The sequence below is a fragment of the Dermochelys coriacea genome, chromosome 3 (assembly GCF_009764565.3).
Source record: "Dermochelys coriacea isolate rDerCor1 chromosome 3, rDerCor1.pri.v4, whole genome shotgun sequence".
NCBI lineage: Eukaryota > Metazoa > Chordata > Testudines > Dermochelyidae > Dermochelys > Dermochelys coriacea.
In genome coordinates this window covers 204,574,734-204,593,934 of record NC_050070.1, presented here as the reverse complement: position 1 = coordinate 204,593,934, position 19,201 = coordinate 204,574,734, and positions in this window count along the sequence as shown.

The window sequence follows — 19,201 nt, the reverse complement described above, 5'->3', positions numbered from 1 at the left end:
TTCATATTTTTCATTGAGCAATATATGAAGTGGAGTTTTTTTCCAACTCTCAGTGGAGGTTTCACTAACAAATGGATCCCTGTTCTGTAACAGTTGTTTTCAGTGAACCCATAAACTTTAGAGGTGGCCAGAGACTTGTGAACAGGTGTGAATGACATAATAAAGAACATGACATAATAAAGAATAAAAACTGCTACATTTTCAGATGTTCTGGCAAAATAATCCTCTGACTACCACTAACATCTGAACCCTTTCTGATGAAAATTAGAAGTGCTTCTCAAAACAGAGTCAAATCTCTATCAAATTGACCAGAAGGTGTAATACCTCTTAACAAAGGCCAGGATTTGGTACCTGTGCTTGCAATGAACAGTACGTTAGAATAATGCCACTGAAATCAAGCGGCTATTTTGTGGTATAAGGTACCACTCCTTGTAAATAAGGATGTCTAAACCTGGTTCTAAAGGAGGCCCACTCACTAATGGGTAGTTTATAGAGCTGGTCTGGAATTTTCTGATAAGATGTTTTTTCACTGGAAAATGTTGATTCATTGAAATGAAACTTGTTTAAAAAAGAAAAAAAAATCCTTTCCTGCCAATCTCCTGATTAGGAAAATGTTGGAAAAAAAATGTCAAAGTTAACCAAGCTTCCTGTTTTGACGTTTTCCACATGAATATTTTGTGTCTTTTCAAAATGACTTTTTATTTTTAAAATGTTAGTTAATTTATACTAGAAGAGGTTGCAATTTTTATTTCAAAATGTCAAAATTGAAACAAAACATTTCAATTGACCAGACCTGAATGATGATTAGGTTTTGGATTCACCTGTGAAAATTTTCAGAGTAGCAGCCGTGTTAGTCTGTATTCGCAAAAAGAAAAGGAATACTTGTGGCACCTTAGAGACTAACAAATTTATTTGAGCATAAGCTTTCGTGAGCTACAGCTCACTTCATCGGATGCATGCATGCATGTGAGCTGTAGCTCACGAAAGCTTATGCTCAAATAAATTTGTTAGTCTCTAAGGTGCCACAAGTACTCCTTTTCTACCTGTGAAAATGTTTGCAATGTCAACTTTTCATCCCATTTCAGGGCAGGAAAATGTACTAAGGGCTCCTCGTTGTTTTTGCCGATACAGACTAACCACTCTGAAACCTGTCTTCCGGGACGGGAAATCTATTTCCAATCCTGCCGTAGTAGTTAGATCACACACAAATCCTCTTGTGTCTTTACAGTCTGCCATGGCCAAGGGCTGGCCGTGTGGGAATGCAGGAAGCAATTTTGCCGCAGGGAATCAGGATTCCTTCTCTGCTCCACCTTGTTCTGACAGGGAGTGGAGGAAACAATAATTTACTAAAGGACCTGACCAGCAGCGGACTATAGCCCTGCCTCTATACCCACTATGGTCTCAGTTCAATTCCTGGCTCTGCCACAGAATACGTGTATGACCATGGTCAAGTAACTTAATGGGCCTGTCGTCATTCCCCCATCTGTAACGTTAGGATAATAATCCTCTCCCCCCATTACCCCTTCTTTTTGTCTCTTGCCAGTTTAGATTGTAACTTTGTGGGTGCAGGGACTGTCTCTTGCTACGCGGATGTACAGTGCCTAGCACAATGGAGCACTGATCTTGGTTGGCCTCAGGGCATCAATATGACCTTATAATAATCATCACCACCACACATAGGCACACATTCAGGTGCGAATCTAGACAGTTAGCAGGTTAAGATTCACCTGTAATTAACCATGTGCTCTACAGCTATGACACCTGTAATTAACCATGTGCTCTATAACTATGTTCTTAGCCAACCATGCCCTTAAACTGCTGTTGAAAAATAAAAACCCTGATGGAAGAAAAGATATCACATTAGAGATCAGCCAAACAAGGGGGATTTTTTGTTTTTTAAAAGCCACTCTTAAAAAATAAGGTGAAATCCTGGTCCCTTTGAAATGAATAGCAGTTCTGCAACTGACTTCTGTGGGGCCAGCATTTCACCCCATAGCATTAAAACTCTATCTGGTTTATTAATGAAATGTACAGACATCAATCTGTGTTGGACAGTCCGTAGTCAGTGATTTTGGCATATGTGGAGCATATCACAGGATCAGGATCTTTGAGTGCATGCTTCGATTTTATTCCTGGCAATAATAATATATCAGGCTAATGGTCTGAGTGAAGACACATTGCTTGAGGATATTTATTGATCTATTTTTCTTTCCCCATTTTTATTGTGGACTGTTTGTGGAGGGCAGGAGTTGGTACTGGGGTAGAAAGTGGCTGGAATTATGTTTTTAAATTGTTTTTGCTTCTTGTTAACTGATTTTAATGCAAACTAAGATTTAAATCTGTTTTTAAAAGATATTCAGAGCTCTAGATCATTTCTAACATTGAAATAAAAGCATAAACTCAAGTGGTGCCTCTTGTTGGGATTACCCTACACCTGCTTTGCAGGGCTCACTTGAGGAGCAGCCTAGGAAGGATAACAATCACCTATGTGCCAACAAAAGTGGAAAAAACACAGAATAAAAACCCTACAAAATAAACTGCCCCCGAGAAAACATTTCATAAATCCAAGAAGCCTGCAGCTCCAAGGTAGAAAATATTCTACAGCAACATTGAGGGTTATATCTGATGTTTATTGCATTGCCAGCAGAAAACCTGACCTTTGTTGTACTAGTTTTCTCACTACAGCTTTGGCAGGCTAAAATAATCCAACTTTTCAGAAAGTTACGTGCTTCGTTCTCCTCATTTACCCTGAGTTTAATTAATTAAAGGGATTTTGTCAAAAAATGAAAGTTTTTCTATGAAAACAGAATTTAGTGAAAGTTTCCATATTGTTGAAACACCCAATTTTCCACTAAAAGAATTGTGTTGGGGAATTTTTGACCAGCATGTTAGCATTATACCTAAAACAGTTACATTTATTTATCTGAAAGTTCCCACTAATGTCTGGCTGAGTAAATAGCGGAGAGAAACAAGATAGGTGATGTAATCTCTCATTGGACTGACTGATTGGTGGAAGGTACAAGCTTTCAAGTGACTCAGATTCCTTCTTCATATCTGGGAAATCCGGATCACATCCGAGCATCTAAGCTAAATACAAGCTGGGACAGAATTGTTCAGCATACGGGGTAGTGAATCTGCCCCTACTGGTATTTAGCTCAGATGCTCCGATTTCCTTCCCTAGACCCAAACAAGAGCTCTGTGTAGCTCAAAAGTTTGGACCAAGTTCTGTTGGTGAGAGAGACAATGTCAGATATTACCTCACCCACCTTGTCTCTCTATATCCTGGGACCAAAACGGCTATAACAAATAAATATCTTTGGCAATTTGAGCCACCATGGAGCATGCTGCACTTCATTGCAAGGGCTGGATTATGATTTGTGCTATTAGTAGCTTTTGGCATGTACTTCAGCCAGGCATAATCGACTATACGGTGTACAAGGCCCTATGGTGTGAGGCTCAGTGACTTCTAGCTACATTTTAACGGCTTGTAACAGAACAGCAGAGGGCAGCAGATAACGTTCTAGCACAGATTGTTCACACAGGGCTTGCAAATCCTTCAAGTCACAGAGGAGGAAAAAGTAATTAGGCTTGTTTATGTGGTACTGATTAATTAATCAATCTAGCAGCTGAGCTAGTTAAAATTAGAGCAAGCCCCTTGTACAGACCCCCTTATCTCTGTTTAAAAGTTACTTCCATGAGATTTCTAAAGGGTGGCAGAAACTAGACTGGGACAGGAGTGAAGTTCCACAAACTGCCTGTGTGACTACAGGCAAATTACTGAGGGCTAGATCCTCGAGGTATCCCTAACTCCCACTGAAGTCAATGAGAGTTCGGCACCTCAATACCTTTAAGGATCTGGGCTGTAGTCTACCCTTTGCCTTAGTTCCTCATCGGGGAATAATGTTTCCCTACTGCATGGGGGTTTTGTGATGGTCCATGGATGACTATGAGGCGCTCACACACTATAGCCATGAGGGTTATACAGGAACCTACATAGCGTATGTTGACTCCTTGCAGAGAGTCCAATTCCCAGTAAGGCCCTCAAAGCAAAGAGTGTCTGCACAACAGGGGTGCACCACTTAAATAAATCCATTCCCAAGTGTAGCAAAACCAGGGCAATTTTATCAAGTGGGCGAAGTCTTAGGGGTGCTCTGGTAACTCAACATGCATCACGCAAACTGAGTGGACCATCCTGAGCTAAGCCAGAACTATATGCCCCCTCTCTTTAGTGTAAACGTAATTCAGGAAAGCCATGAACACAGTTTACTCCAAAAGTCCTTGAACCAAAACTCTCGAAAACACATGAAGACAGCAAGAGATGCTTGACTACATACACACCTACCTTTTGCGGAGCCATTTGATTTTACTACTGTAGCATGCTGAGTTACACTACGAGGAGGAGAAGCTGGACAGCTTCCATTGCACAGAACTGCTATGCCATGAACGGCAGAAGACCGATGAACATTAGGGTGAAATCCCGGTTCCCTTGAAGATAGTGGCACCATTGAAGACGCGGCAAAACTTCACTAGGCCCAGGATTTCACCCTTAAAGATATATAAAAGTTCTATTTATGTTATAATTCAGCGCATTCTAGACTGGTAGTTCTTTGCAGTAGAAGATAAAGGCAGTGAATTCTAGCAATTACATTACATCCTTCTGAGCCAATACTGGTGCATGGGACAGAAGTTTGTCATGCTCCATTCCTCTGTCATTTGCTACTGCTTCCTCGATCCGCTTATGGTCTTGAGATGGACTGTTCTGTCCTCCCTGCTCAGTGATTCTTCTTAAGGTTTCTCTTGGGTGCCCTCATTTCCTTACACCATTGGTATCCTCTGAGTATGTGCTCCAAAATATGCCCAGCACCTCCTTCAAATTCGAATGGAGACAAGCTGTGGTTGGTAACTTCTTGGATCTCTTAGTTGGTGATGAAGTCTTTCTGACCAATGCCAGAAGCTTCTGTAGGAAGTTATTTTTGAAGGCCTCTGGTTTTCTAGTTATAGGCGCAGCAACTAAGGGTGTGTGGGGTGCTGCAGCAGCACCCCCAGGTTTTATGCGGGGCTGCTGGCCCCACGCCCAGGCCTCTGCTCCCCAGCCTGGGGCTTGGGTCCTGGCCACCAGCCCTGACCCTCGCACCTGGGCTCCACTCCCTGACCCCCACGCCTGGGGCCCTGCACCTGCCCCCCCACTCCTGGGGCTCTATTCCTGGGGTCCCTGTTGCTGGCCCTGTGGCCAGGGATCTGCTACTGTCCCCATGCCCGCCTCCAGCCTTTTCCCCCTTACCCCTGTCTGGGTCCCCTGCTCCCAGAGACATGGGCCCCAGCTGGGGGGGAGGGGCACAGACAGGGGTAAGGGGGCTTGCTATTAAAAGTGTTCCAGTGCCACTATTCTAGCTAACATTTTGGTAGATCTCCAGCTCTTGCAACACTATGTTAGCACTTTGATAAAAAAGGTCTGTTTTGTTCTGGGCTTTGATGTCCATACTGTGTGGAGTTTAGTAAATGCTGTAGATGCCTTTTCCTGTCTGTGACATCACTTCCTTCTTGAGGTCTCTGCTAGCAAACATTGGGCTGCCCAGGTGAGTGAACTGTTCTACTTTTTGAGGTTGTTGCCTTCTAATGTGATGTTGTTACTTCTTGACGTCTGGGTTTCAAGGTGGTTTGTTTTAGCATAACTAATTGAGCCCTGTTGGCCTGCTATTTGCTCCAGGTTGTCTGTCTTCATTTGTAATTTTTCAGAGGGGTCGCTCAGTAGCGCAATATCAGCAAAGGCTAGATCTTTTAGATATTTGCCATCTACCCATGCTGTACCAGTGTTTGTGTTCCTAACACACTTTGTTATCCAGACCATGGCAATACCAAACAATAGCCGAGACAGAATGAAGTTCTATTTCATGACAGTGTCCACATTGACCCACACTTCGTTGTCTGGTTGCTCAAACATACAGAACACTTTTCATCTCTGTATAGGACCTTGATTATATTGAGGACTTTAGCTAGGATTCTATATGACTTAAGAATATTCCACAATGCCCGTGCATGCTGTCAAATGCCTTCCCCCCTCCCACCCCAAAAATCAATGAAATTGTGGGGAGCCTGTCATTCTATACATTATTCTGTGATGGTCCTTAGTGTGAATTTCTGGTCTACACAGGAACTCTTGGGGCCAGAGTCTAGCCTGTTCTTCTCTAAGCTTTGCATCACACTGTGGAAGGCTTTCCCCACAACAGAGTAATGCATCTCTTCTGCAGCTGTTACTGTCAGCAAGTTCATCCTTTCCTTTTGAGTATTCTGACAATGCTTCTGCTGGTGAAGAGGGATCTCTTTCCCCCCAAACTTTATTGATCCATTCTACCAGTGAGGTGCCAAAATCCCTTCCTGGCTCCAGCTTTTGCGACCCTTTCATCATTCTCTGAGCTGGAGCCTTTGCTATAGTTCTAGCATGGGAATGTCTTTGAAGCTCTGGGCGACTCCACTCATGGGGGATTTGCTGACACAAATAAGCGACACCCAGACTTTCCCAAAGCCAGGTTTCTTACTCACCTCCAGAAGACTTCCTCGGAAAAGGGTGTAGCAAGTTGCCAGGAAAAGGATTTGCTAGCACTAATTGGAGGAAATCAGATGCTGCTTTGGGTTTTCTTGGAACAGAGCACAGTTAGCAAGCAGGTATTTTCAGAATTCCAGTTCAACTTGTCCGCTTCCCTTTCTAGTCTAGCCCTGCAGACAATGGACTTCTTCTCAGTGGACTCAATACCCTTGTATTTATTCAAAGTGTGCTTTCATGTTGAAGATCGTCTAAAAATTTTACTTATTGTCTCTGTTCTCTGGGTGTGTCAAAGTCATGTCTGCTGACTTAGTGATGAGATTTTTTTTTTTAAAGCTTTTCATTCCTGTTAGCCCTGCAGAGACAGATGCAAATCCTCTTCTATTTTGTGCAGCCTTAATAGAATTAGCTACTGAACTCCAAGTAGTTACACCTGGGGAAGCCCCTTAAAGACCAGAGGATGGGGTAGCAGAGACATGAAGGACATAACTGGAAGACAATAGGATTGCACAGGTGTAGGTTGAGACCTAATTTGGTCTGCCAAATCTTTACTGCTGGTGATAGTGCATGTGATGGAAGGAAATCTGTCTGTCTGACTTAAGGTGAAATCCTGGCCCTATTGAAGTCAATGACAAAACTCCCGTTGAATAAATTTGAGCCAGGAATTCATCTCTAGAGCCAAAGCTGAATTAGCGGGAGCAGAGCTGACAGTCAGAAACAGGCCCAGTTCTGCTTGCAACTCCTGGTGTAACTGCTGTAGCCCCCCTTTCCTTCCCAGGTTAATTGGGAACAGGTAACACTCACTGGCGTGGCCTGGGAGCCTCCAGGGATAAACCTGAACTAATCTATGCAGTGGGTCTAACCTACGAGTACCAATTATAAATGCTGTACAAACAATATACTCTTAGCCCTGGTCTACACTATGAGTTTAGGTCAAATTTAGCAACGTTAGATCAATTTAACCCTGCACCCAACCACACTTCAAAGCCATTTTTTTGACTTAAAGGGCTTTTAAAATCAATTTCAGTACTCCTCCCCGATGAGGGGATTTGCGCTGAAATCGACATCGCTGGGTCAAATTTGGGGTAGTGTGGATGCAATTCAATGGTATTGGCCTCTGGGAGCTATCCCAGAGTGCTCCATTGTGACCACTTTGAAAAGCACTTTCAACTCAGATGCAGTAGCCAGGTACACAGGAAAAGCCCCGGGAACTTTTGAATTTCATTTCCTGTTTGGTCAGCACGGCAAGTTCATCAGTACAGGTGACCATGCAGTTTCAGAATCGCAAAAGAGCTCCAGCATGGACCGAACGGGAGGTACTGGATCTGATCGCTGTATGGGGAGACGAATCCGTGCTATCAGAACTCCGTTTCAAAAGACGAAATGCCAAAATATTTGCAAAAATCTCCAAGGGCATGAAGGGCAGAGGCTCTGACAGGGACCCACAGCAGTGCCGCGTGAAACTTAAGGAGCTCAGGCAAACCTACCAAAAAACCAAAGAGGCAAACAGCCGCTCTGGTCAGAGCCCCAGACTCGCCACTTCTCTGATGAGCTGCATGCAACTCGGGGGGGGGGAGGAGGGAGGCCCTACCACTATCCTACCCCTGTCTGTGGACACCTGCAAGGGGGGAGTCTCATGCAACAGGCACGAGGATTTTGGGGACGAGGAAGATGAGGAGGAGGATAGCACACAGCAGGCAAGCGGAGAAACTATTCTTCCTGACAGCCAGGAACTGTTTATCACCCTGGAGCCAATACCCTCCCAAGGCAGGCTCCTGGACCATGAAGCCAGAGAAGGCTCCTTTGGTGAGTGTACCTTTGTAAATATAATACATGGTTTAAAAGCAAGCAGGTGTAATGATTAATTTGCCCTGAAGACTTGGGATGCATTCGCAGCCAGTATAGCCCCTCTTTTTAAATGGCCAACCCAATGGGTGCTTGGTATGGGAAAGGAGGGGCCTGCTTTTTGAAACCATTCCCACATGTTATGAAGGTTGAAGAAGCTGAAAGACTGTGGCTTATCATGGCTGCCTGCAAGCTGAATTCTGTTGCTGGCCCTGCATGTGTGATCTCTCATACTAAACCGGCAGGCCCTCAATATAGGAGGCAAAATGCGACCTTGTACCGAAAGCACGTGAGCTAAGTAATGTTAACAACTTAGTTCACCATGAAAGAGTCTACCCATTGTTCTCTAAAATGTGTCTTTTTAAATACTACTCTCCCTTTTTTTCCTCCTGGAGCTGCAAATGTTTCAATGCTCCCCCTATCATCTCCGTCCCAGAGGCTAGCGCAGATAACAAGGCGGAAAAAAGCATTCGCAATGAAATGTTCTCTGAGCTCATGCAGTCCTCCCGCACTGAAAGAGCTCAGCAGAATGCGTGGAGGCAAACAATGGCAGAGTCCAGGAAAGCACAAAATGAACATGAGGACAGGAGGGACGAGCGAGATGAGAGGTGGCGGCAGCGTGATGAGATGAGGCAGGATGCAATGCTGAGGCTGCTGGGGGATCAAACTGATATGCTCTGGCGTCTGGTGGAGCTGCAGGAAAGGCAGCAGGAGCACGGACCGCCACTGCAGCCCCTGTGTAATCAACCATCCTCCTCCCCAAGTTCCCTAACCTCCTCACCCAGATGCCCAAGAATGGTGGGGGGGGCCTCCGGCCACCCAGCCACTCCACCCCAGAGGACTGCCCAAGCAACAGAAGGCTGGCATTCAATAAGTTTTGAAGTGCAATATGTCCTTGTCCTTCTCTCTTCCACCACCCCACCCGGTGTTTCCCTCCTCCCCCACCCCTCCTGGGCTACCATGGCAGTTACCTCCCTATTTGTGTGCTGAATTAATTAAGAATGCATGATTTTGAAACAATTACTTTATTGCCTCTGCAAGCAGTGATCGAAGGGGGGAGGGGAGGGTGGTTAGCTTACATGGAAGTAGAGTGAACCAAGGGGGCGGGTTTTCATTAAGGAGAAACAAACAGAACTGTCACACCGTAGCCTGGCCAGTCATGAAACTGGTTTTCAAAGCTTCTCTGATGTGCAGCGCACCCTGCTGCGCTCTTCTAATCACCCTGGTGTCTGGCTGTGCGTAACCAGTGGCCAGGCGATTTGCCTCAACCTCCCACCCCGCCATAAATGTCTCCCCCTTACTGTCACAGATATTGTGGAGCACGCAGCAATAACAATGGGAATATTAGTTTCGCTGAGGTCTAACCAAGTCAGTAAACTGCGCCAGCACGCTTTTAAATGTCCAAATGCACATTCTACCACCATTCTTCACTTGCTCAGCCTGTAGTTGAACAGCTCCTTACTACTGTCCAGGGTGCCTGTGTATGGCTTCATAAGCCATGGCATTAAGGGGTAAGCTGGGTCCCCAAGGATAACTATAGGCATTTCAACATCTCCAACAGTTATTTTCTGGTCTGGGAAGTAAGTCCCTTCCTGCAGCTATTCAAACAGACCAGAGTTCCTGAAGATGCGAGCGTCATGTACCTTTCCCAGACATCCCACATTGATATCAGTGAAATGTCCCTTGTGATCCACCAGTGCTTGCAGAACCATTGAAAAGTGCCCCTCGCGGTTTATGTACTGGCAGCCAAGGTGGTCCGGTCCCAAGATAGGGATATGGGTTCTGTCTATCGCCCCACCACAGTTAGGGAATCCCATTGCAACAAAGCCATCCACTATGACCTGCATGTTTCCCAGAGTTACTACCCTTGATAGCAACAGCTCAGTGATTGCATTGGCTACTTGGATCACAGCAGCCCCCACAGTAGATTTGCTCACTCCAAATTGATTCCCGACTGACCGGTAGCTGTCTGGCGTTGCAGGTTTCCAGAGAGCTATTGTCACTCACTTCTCAACTGTGAGGGCTGCTCTCATCTTGGTATTCTTTTGCTTTCCCCTGCTCTGAAGTGCGTCAAAGTTCCATGAAAGTGCCCTTATGCATGCAAAAGTTTCATAGTCACTGGGAATCATCCCAGACCTGCAACACTATGCGGTCCCACCAGTCTGTGCTTGTTTCCCAGATCCAGAATCGGCATTCCACGGCATGAGCCTGCCCCACTGCCACCAGGATGTTCAAATTGCCAGGGCCTGTGCTTTGAGAGAAGTCTATGTCCACATCCCTATCGCTCTCGTCACCGCGCTGCTGTTGCCTCCTCACCTGCCTTTGCAGGTTCTGGTTCTGCACATACTGCAGGATAACGTGCGAAGTATTTACAGTGCTCATAATGGCCGCGGTGATCTGAGCGGGCTCCATGCTTGCCGTGGTATGGCATCTGCAGGAGAGCAGAGTTGCAGCGGAAGTGGTGGAGGATGACAGTTAGCAGTCCTACTGCACCGTCTGCTGCCAGCAGCACCCAGGACACAACCGTGGCAGTGTCGGAGAGCTGAGTGGGCTGCACAGTTGCCGTGGTATGGGTTCTGCGTGGAAAAAAGGTGCGAAACGATGGTCTGCCGTTGCTTTCACGGAGGGAGGGGCGACTGATGACATGTACCCAGAACCACCCGTGACAATGTTTTTGCCCCATCAGGCATTGGGAGCTTAGCCCAGAATTCCAATGGGCGGCGGAGACTGTGGGAACTGTGGGATAGCTACCCACAGTGCACTGCTCTGAAAGTTAACGCTAGCCATGGTAGTGAGGATGCACTCCGCCGACTTAATGTTTAGCATGGACATAAGCAATCAACTGTATAAAATCAATTTCTAAAAATCGACTTCTATAATAGCGACCTAATTTTCTAGTGTAGACATACCCTTTGACTAGCATTAACATGCCTTCACCTAACCATTTAGAAAAACAAAAGATTGAGAATAATTACATCACAATCACTTTAGATCAGTAGGGGGCACTTCAAACAACAAACGCAGTGTGCGGTAGTAAACAGAATTGAACCAACTTATTACATTTACTCTGCCACCAGCGACCCCATCTCCATGTGCTCGCTCCCCTTCAGTTCAGACACCTGCTCGCAAGGGCGTGCTTGTAGATCTTGAAGCCGGAGCTGGCGCTCCATTGGACTGGGAAAGAAGAAGGCAACAAGGGGCAGAGCCATTCTACCTTGGGATCCCTCGGAGCTGTACAACCCCACTGGAGATGGGAGTTGTTAGAACGGGAGCTCAGTAACCTGGATCCTGGTTAGCCCATTAGACCCCTTCCCTTCTCAGACTCAAGGAAACCCCCTTCAGGTCTCTTCACTAGCTCCTTTCCCTTGAGAGCACTTTCCCTAACACACATGCTGGTGGTTACTTGCACTGACTTCACTGCAGGCCAGCCTCAGTCGGTTCTGGGGACAGCAACTGTCTCCACCCTGGCCCTGATGATGCCCAGCAAAAGCCTCCTCGGCTCCCTGCTTGGCCAAATCCCAGTGGTTTCTCAGCAGCAGCTCCTGGCTTGGACAGAGCTCCACCAAGGAACATCCTGTCCCCTGGCCAGGGACTGGTAACAGTCACAGCTCCCCACAAAAATGGAGCCCACACCACTCTGCATCTGTGCCCAAGACAAGGCTCCCCTCACCCCTAGAAGTGAAGGTCTCTCCAGCTCCCATGATGCCTTGGGGAAGACAGTCTCCAAGGCTGGGTTGGAGCATTAAGGATCTTCCTGCCAGGAACAACCCCAATTAAGTTCAAAGGCCCCTCATATATAGAGGCTGCCTCCACTCCATTAACTTCAGGGAAGTTATTCCGTATTTAAGCTAGTGTCATGAGAGCAGGATCAGGCCCACCCTCTAGGACTTGTGAACTGAGCACGAGTCATTGAGTCACGTTAAACACAGGCCCCACAGTGCCATTTTTCAGAGCAGAACAGCACTTCAGGCAATAATGACGGAGGCCTAAAGCATTTCTAAGGGATTAGTGACCAGTGAGGAGTCAATGTCCCAAGGTCCGGAGCCAAGGTCTACTAACCCCAACTAGCAAAGGCCCTAAGAAATACTCTTGGTATCAGTTATAGGGGCCCTAGAAATTAGAGCTTTTAATTTTTCAAATGAATCTGTGTCTCAGCTAACAATTCAGATCCTGCATGGATGTAAATCAGCAGAGCTCTAAATCTCTAGTGATTTCAAGGCTATTTACACCAGTTGTGGATCTGGCCCAACATACACAGAACATTTCTAGAGAATTAGTAACCTGAATATTACCCAGAAGGATTGAATCCTTTGAGTTTTCCATTGAATTTTCCTAAGACTTGCTTTTTCTCACTGCTCTAAATTTTCCTAGAGCACTTGGCTCTTAATGCAACCTCTTTCCCATTGCTTCCATTTTAAAGTCCTTCCTTTTAGGTTTTCAGACTGATCCTCTTCCTCACTGAAAGGCTGGTTAGACCTTTGAGCCTGGATAGACTGACACAGGAAACAAGCAGATAAGGGAGGACTGCACACAGGACAGAATGCTGTTTGTATAAAAACATAGTTAGCCAGCAATGGGTGAAATAAACATTGCAGAATTGCTAAGGAAGCATGCATTACTGCAGCTGTTGCAGGACTATTTCCTTGCAGTTTGTTGGGTCAGAATCATTTTGGGATATTGCCCTACAAGAAGCAAACCAGATAGGATACAATGAGTCAGTAAGAAATGGGTGAAAATTCTAGAGCTGGTTATATACGCATTATGGAAGCAGCGGTAAAGATTTCACAGCTAAGGCTAAGTTGAATTACAGATCACAAAAACTATATAAAAGATTATTAAAGTTTCAAGGTCAAGCACTCAAAAGCTAGGAAATGCCAGAATTAAGGTTACCCATGCAAGTATAATCCAGGTACAAGACAAGAGACAACAGATGGATACAGGTGGATGGGGGAGTCAAAGGAAACAATTGTGGCTAAATAGACTAGGCAGACAGCATGGGGGAAGGGGTAGAACACAAACAAATGAACACTAGGAAGCAGCAAACATCAAGTAAGTACCATTTTATTTTATTTAGGGTAGATTTGCTGAGGGCGCTCATCTAAATGGAAAAGCAAAAGCAAAGGGAAGAAGGATCAGAGGACAGGGCAGATAGAGGAGGGGGGCAGATTGCATGAAGCTGAGGTGAAAAGCTCGATAGGGATGGGGAGGCAGAAACCCAGCACTGGAAACGTTGCTAAAATGGTTAAAGTCTGGCAAAGTTATAAACAACTGAAAACAGGGTCTTATATGGGAAGTGTCAGGCAAGCTTAGCAGTGCTGCCAGACTGGGGTGACAGTCAGTATGCCCTGGCTACTTTGAAATCAATTTAATTTAACGGGACTGTTTGCAGCATCTGGGTCTTAGTAGTGAAAAGGAAGGCAGTAGATGTATCTCGATTGTTCTAAAGTGTTTACTCCAGTTTCTCGTGTAGCCGTTCTTGAAACTGTAATTTAAATGAAGTTGGATATGAGCGCAACTGAAAATTTGCTAACTGACCATATAGAAAAGATAAGGATAAACAGCAGTGTATTCAGTTTGGGGAGAGGGGTCTAGTAATGTGCCAAAGCGATCAGTGCTGGTATCTGATCAGCTAGAACATTCATGGGAGCCCTGCATGTAGATAAAGTATATTTATTAGTAATCTGAAAGAACATTGAAAGGATCCTAAAGAAATTTACATATTTATGGGAGTGTAGGTAGCAGCTCCATAGTTAAAGTTCAGTTTTGGATTTAAAGCAGGGATTAAACCTCTTTTATATATGAAGAACACACAGTACATCCTCCCCAGATTTACAGTACTTAATCTTGTATTACAGATCGAATTTTCAGAGAATTTACAAGTAAATCTGTTAATTTCAAATCATGGACTAATTAAGTAAAACTGGGGCCTTTTAAGAAAGTTTGCCTTTGGGTCTCTTTTTTGCCTTTCTTTAGATAATGAACTTCTCATTAACCCTGCCGGCTTTCCATATAGTAAAACAGTTATGGAAAATGAGTTCATAGGAGACCAATAAGAAATTAGTGCAATTAGACATAGTTAACAATTGTTATATATGAAATTTCAATTCTAGTTAGGAATAGCGGAGTCCATTCTTAAGTGGAGTCACTGGCTTCAAAGGCAATTCAATGAATCACCAGCAAACCTCTCCAGCAGGGGCGGCTCTACCTATTTTGCCACCCCAAGCAGTCGCCGCCGAATTGCTGCCGTGGGACACAGACTGCCACCCCATTCTCATTGCCGCCCCAAGCACCTGCTTGGAAAGCTGGTGCCCGCAGCTGGCCTTGCTCTCCAGTTAATTTGCATGCTGCTATTGGCTGACATGAAAGGGACGTGTCAAGAATGCTCATTGGTGGAGTATTTAATCATCTGTGCACAATCAGAAAGAGCACTGGATGGGCTCTATGCCCCCAGGTCTGAGGCACCTTGCCCTCCTTTTGTCTAGCCACAGCCTTGCTCAAGGGGGGCCTCTCAGAAGCAGTGGAGCTTCAATGGAGCTCAGTAGAATTACATCAGTTTGACACCAATGTAAGGCACTGGAGACTCAGGCCCAATGTATTATTTCTCAGTGCAGAATTGATGGTGTTAAAATGGAGTGGCAAAAAACACAGAGATGGAAAAAAAGAATACAACAATACCCAGTAACAATCTCTGCTCCAAGATGGCTGCCATGTTGGCTAATACTCAGAGGACTGGAGGTGCCCACTTCAGAGCTGAAGACAAGGCTCACCCCAGCATGAGTTAAAAGAAACAACCTCTCAAAGTGAGAGCTGTAATGCACTCATATCCTCTGTGCACTGGGAACAGATGTCGACACAAAGCACACACTGAACAAGGGGTTTACTCGCTACCTCAACAAATAGGCGTTTGGGGCCTAATCCAAAGCCCATCAAAAACAATGGGAGTTTTCCCATTGATTCCAATAGGGTTTGGATCAGGCTTGTAAATTGAGCAGAATCTGGTTTTAGGGCAGACACAACTGAAGTGCGTCTCAAGAGAAATATAATGTATCAACCTATGCTGCTCTAGTAGAAAGAGAGGTGGGCGAAAAGGACTTAAGGGCAAAGAATAACAGCGCACCACACACGTCAAGGGACGGAGAAACAATGAAGTATTCTTTGATGAGTTACAAAAACAACATGCTGCCATTATAACAGAAATTTACCAAATAGCTTGGAACACAAGCCGGATCTTTGGAGAGCAGAACTTCCTGCTGTTTCAGATAGTTCTTTGGCGCCTCTTTATCCCATGGAGAAAAACCATCCTTGTTTCTTGTTTTTGCCATAGCTTGTGATATGGTATGTGGGAGATGGAGGGATCATTCAGTCATGTCAAGTAATCGGTCTTCACAACATGATGTGACACAAGGAACACTTTTAAAATAAAGTCTTCTTTCATTGCAGGCCTCCTTAGAGCCATGTAATTTATCAACATGATGGAAAACATTCATTACAAAGGATTCTGCTAACTGCTCTCCTAAGAGAATATATTACTCAAATAAAACAAAAACAAACTCCAGCAGGCTAAAAGCAGAGTGAAATCATATTGGAAGACAGTAGGGAGAGGAGAGAATTGACTAATGGAAGGAATTCAGAGAAAAACTAAACTATCGACTATGCAAGGGCCATGTTTACCACGTCATCATAATTTCATGGAAAGAAGGTTGATAAAAAGTTTTGATGAAAATTGTCCTTTTTAAAATGGGAAAAGGCTTATAAACCAAACATGAACATTTTCACTTCAAAATTTTTGATTTGGTTGACATTTTTCAACAATTGAAAATTGTTGGCTGTTTAATTTGGGGGTTTTAATCTTAAAGTGTGTGTGGGGGGTGGTGGTAGAAAAGGAATCCAAAACTGTATATCAAGCTTTTTGCCCCACCCAGTTGTTGAAAATGGAAGGTTCTGTTTGATTAATTGAAAAAACAAATTCCATAAAAAAATTAATTTTGTTCAAAAGTGGTTTGGGAAAAAGAAACTTGCTATTTTTCCAGCCAATTCTAACTGGAAAAGACCTACGAAGGTTTGGATGTCAGAGCTGAATGGGAAGATTTGAGGGAAGGGAGATTATGGGTTATGTAGGTATGCAACATGCTTTGCCAGTGTTTTGTTACACATGCTGAAGTCCACAGCAGTTCAAAATTTGGGCCGTAAGTAAGGAGAGGACCAGGATCTCCAGGTTTCTATTCCCTGGGCTAAAAGACTAACCCTGTAAATTGAGAGCAGAAGGAAGCGGCTATTGCCTGTGGATCAAACACTGGGTGCAGGTGGGCACAGGTAATATATTTTGCCTGTATGGTTACAAAAAAATAGAGGAGTAAGCCATTTATATGAAATAATTCATTTTTTTATTCATTTAATGAGGCAGCAAATGAGATGCTGACTGTGGAATGGAAGGTACCTGCCTGTCCTGACACAGAAGGTATTTGTGTCTTATCTTTTACACACCTAAGGTGTGATTCTGTGAGGTGCCAAGCACCTCTGAGCTACAAAATGCCCTCAGTGCCAACAGTAGGAAATGAGGATGTTCTCTCACTGCTGAGAATCAGGATCTTGAATCACCTGCCTTCTGGTGGAAGCGGATTCTCCTGGGACAGGGGAGGAGGCCAGGGTGTCTCTATGCCCCAGATGCTAGAACAGCCCTTTGGGCAGAGGGTTAAAAAACACACACACCACAACAATTATAGTCATTTTGTTTCAAGCTCCTCCAGCCCCAGTACAATCTAGTTAAAGTCCATAAATCTGATTTGCCTGAGTGCGGTCGGTCATTCAGAATGCACTGCTTGCCCCATTCTGGTTAATAATAGACCAGCAAAGACCTAATAAGGACAAAGTAAAAAAATATATGGAAGTCATATAGTGTGGGGTTTTCAAAGCTGCAGAAGGGGGTTGGATGCCCATGGGAATCAGGCTTCTCAGCTTAGGCGTTCAGGGAAGGAAAATATATTTTAGCATGGCTAGTGGACAGCATGCTGCAGTGGGATGCAGGAGAGCTAGGTTCTGTTCCTGGCTCTGGCCTGCGCAAGTCACTTCACTACTCTGTGCCTCAGTTTCCCCATCTGTAAAATGGGGATAATGATATTGAAGCCTTTGTAAAGTGCTTTGAGATGTGCTGATGAAAACACCTAGTATTATTAACAAGCACCATGTCATCTCTCCATAGCACCTCAAGGTAGCAGTATTTTCTAACTTTAGTTAGGTTAAATTACATGGGCATACAGTACTGCTGATTTGCAGCAGGGAAATCAGGAAAATGCTCTTTAAAACTGACAGCATGATAAGGCCCCATGTGTTTTAGGCCACTTGTTTAAAAGGTGTATTGACTTCACAGGACTCACCAGCAGTTAAGGGCTGCAGTACAGCATACTGCAATCTAGTTCTGAGCAAGCCTCTCTCCAGAGCCACACTGTAGAATACCCTAGTAATCTTCTAAGGGACCCTCTTAAGTCTTCCTATGGCTGTCATGGGGCGCTCTATTCACTGCAAGTGGTGCCTCCTTCTGGCTGTTTGGGGATTGGCTCTCTTCCAGGTCCAACACCATCCCTTGCAGTCTCTCCCCTCATTGTCCTCTATGACTCCATGGCCTCCTTCTCACTCCAGCTTACTCTTTGTGACTCAGCCGTCTGTCCAGATCATTATGGGCTTTCCTTTCTGGGGTACAGAATCTCAATGGACCGGCTGTCCCAGGTACAGCCACTTGGTCAGTGGCCGGTAGGGGAACCCAGATCTTCCTGCCTGCTACTCCAGGTTCCAGGCCAGGGACCCTACAACACAGCCAAAAGTCTGCTCAGTTTTCAGCCTTGCTGTGGTCCCTCCCAGGCTGCTTCCTATTCTTCTCCACCCTTCTCTCTCCTGGGTACACCCTTTGTCAGAGCCAGGCTTACTCTTTCCCAGGGGTCCCTCCTTCCCTCTCTAACACAGAGAGCTGCTGCAGACTTCATCACAGTGGTCATCTCTGTGGCCAGCTTCCTGGCTTTATACTTGTCCAACCCCACTACTGGCTCAGCTGAGCTCCATCTTCTAATCAGGGGTTGCTTCTCCAGCCTAAACCCCTCCTGTGTGGCCTGTCTCACTAATAGGCCCTCCTTTAGTCCTGTCAGGGCTGGGGTGGGGTGAGCCCCTCATCACAGGCTACCATTACTGGGATATCTGAGCACCTCAAGCTTTTCTGCATTGACCCTGTGAGGTAGGACAGTCTTATCATCCCCACTTTTCTCATGGGGCAGTTAGGCCTAGGGAGACTTAGGGCCATATTTTTAAAGGTATTAAGGTGCCCAGCTCCCACTGGTTTTGATGGGAGAGAGGCCTCTAAGTACTAGGAGAAATATGGCCCTAAATGACTTGCCTGAGTTCAGAGGAAGTCAGAGATAGAGCAAAGAAGCCAACTTGCCCTAGCCCCTGCGCCACCCTTCCTCTCCGTCTGCATCTGAAGTAGGTAGCCAGAGGAAGGGTAATGGGTTCTGTGGTTTCTTCAGGCTCAGCTAGGAGAGCGCTAGCTGGGTCCCATTCCTTCGTGTGTGTGGAACAGGACTGGTTCCCGTCCCTTCCGCCTCTGCCTGCGGTTGCACAGATGTCACTGGGGCCATCACTGAACCTGCAGGACTGCAGTGGCTTTATAAGCTACCCCCCATGGCTTTTACAAGCTTCCCCAAGAAATTCCCCCACCCATTCTCTTTGCCTCTCACGTCTATCCCCTAAAGGAGGATGTGTGAACCAAGGTTGCTAGTTAAACAGGTATTGATTCAGCTTGAGAAAAACAAGTCCCAGAGGCTAGCATTT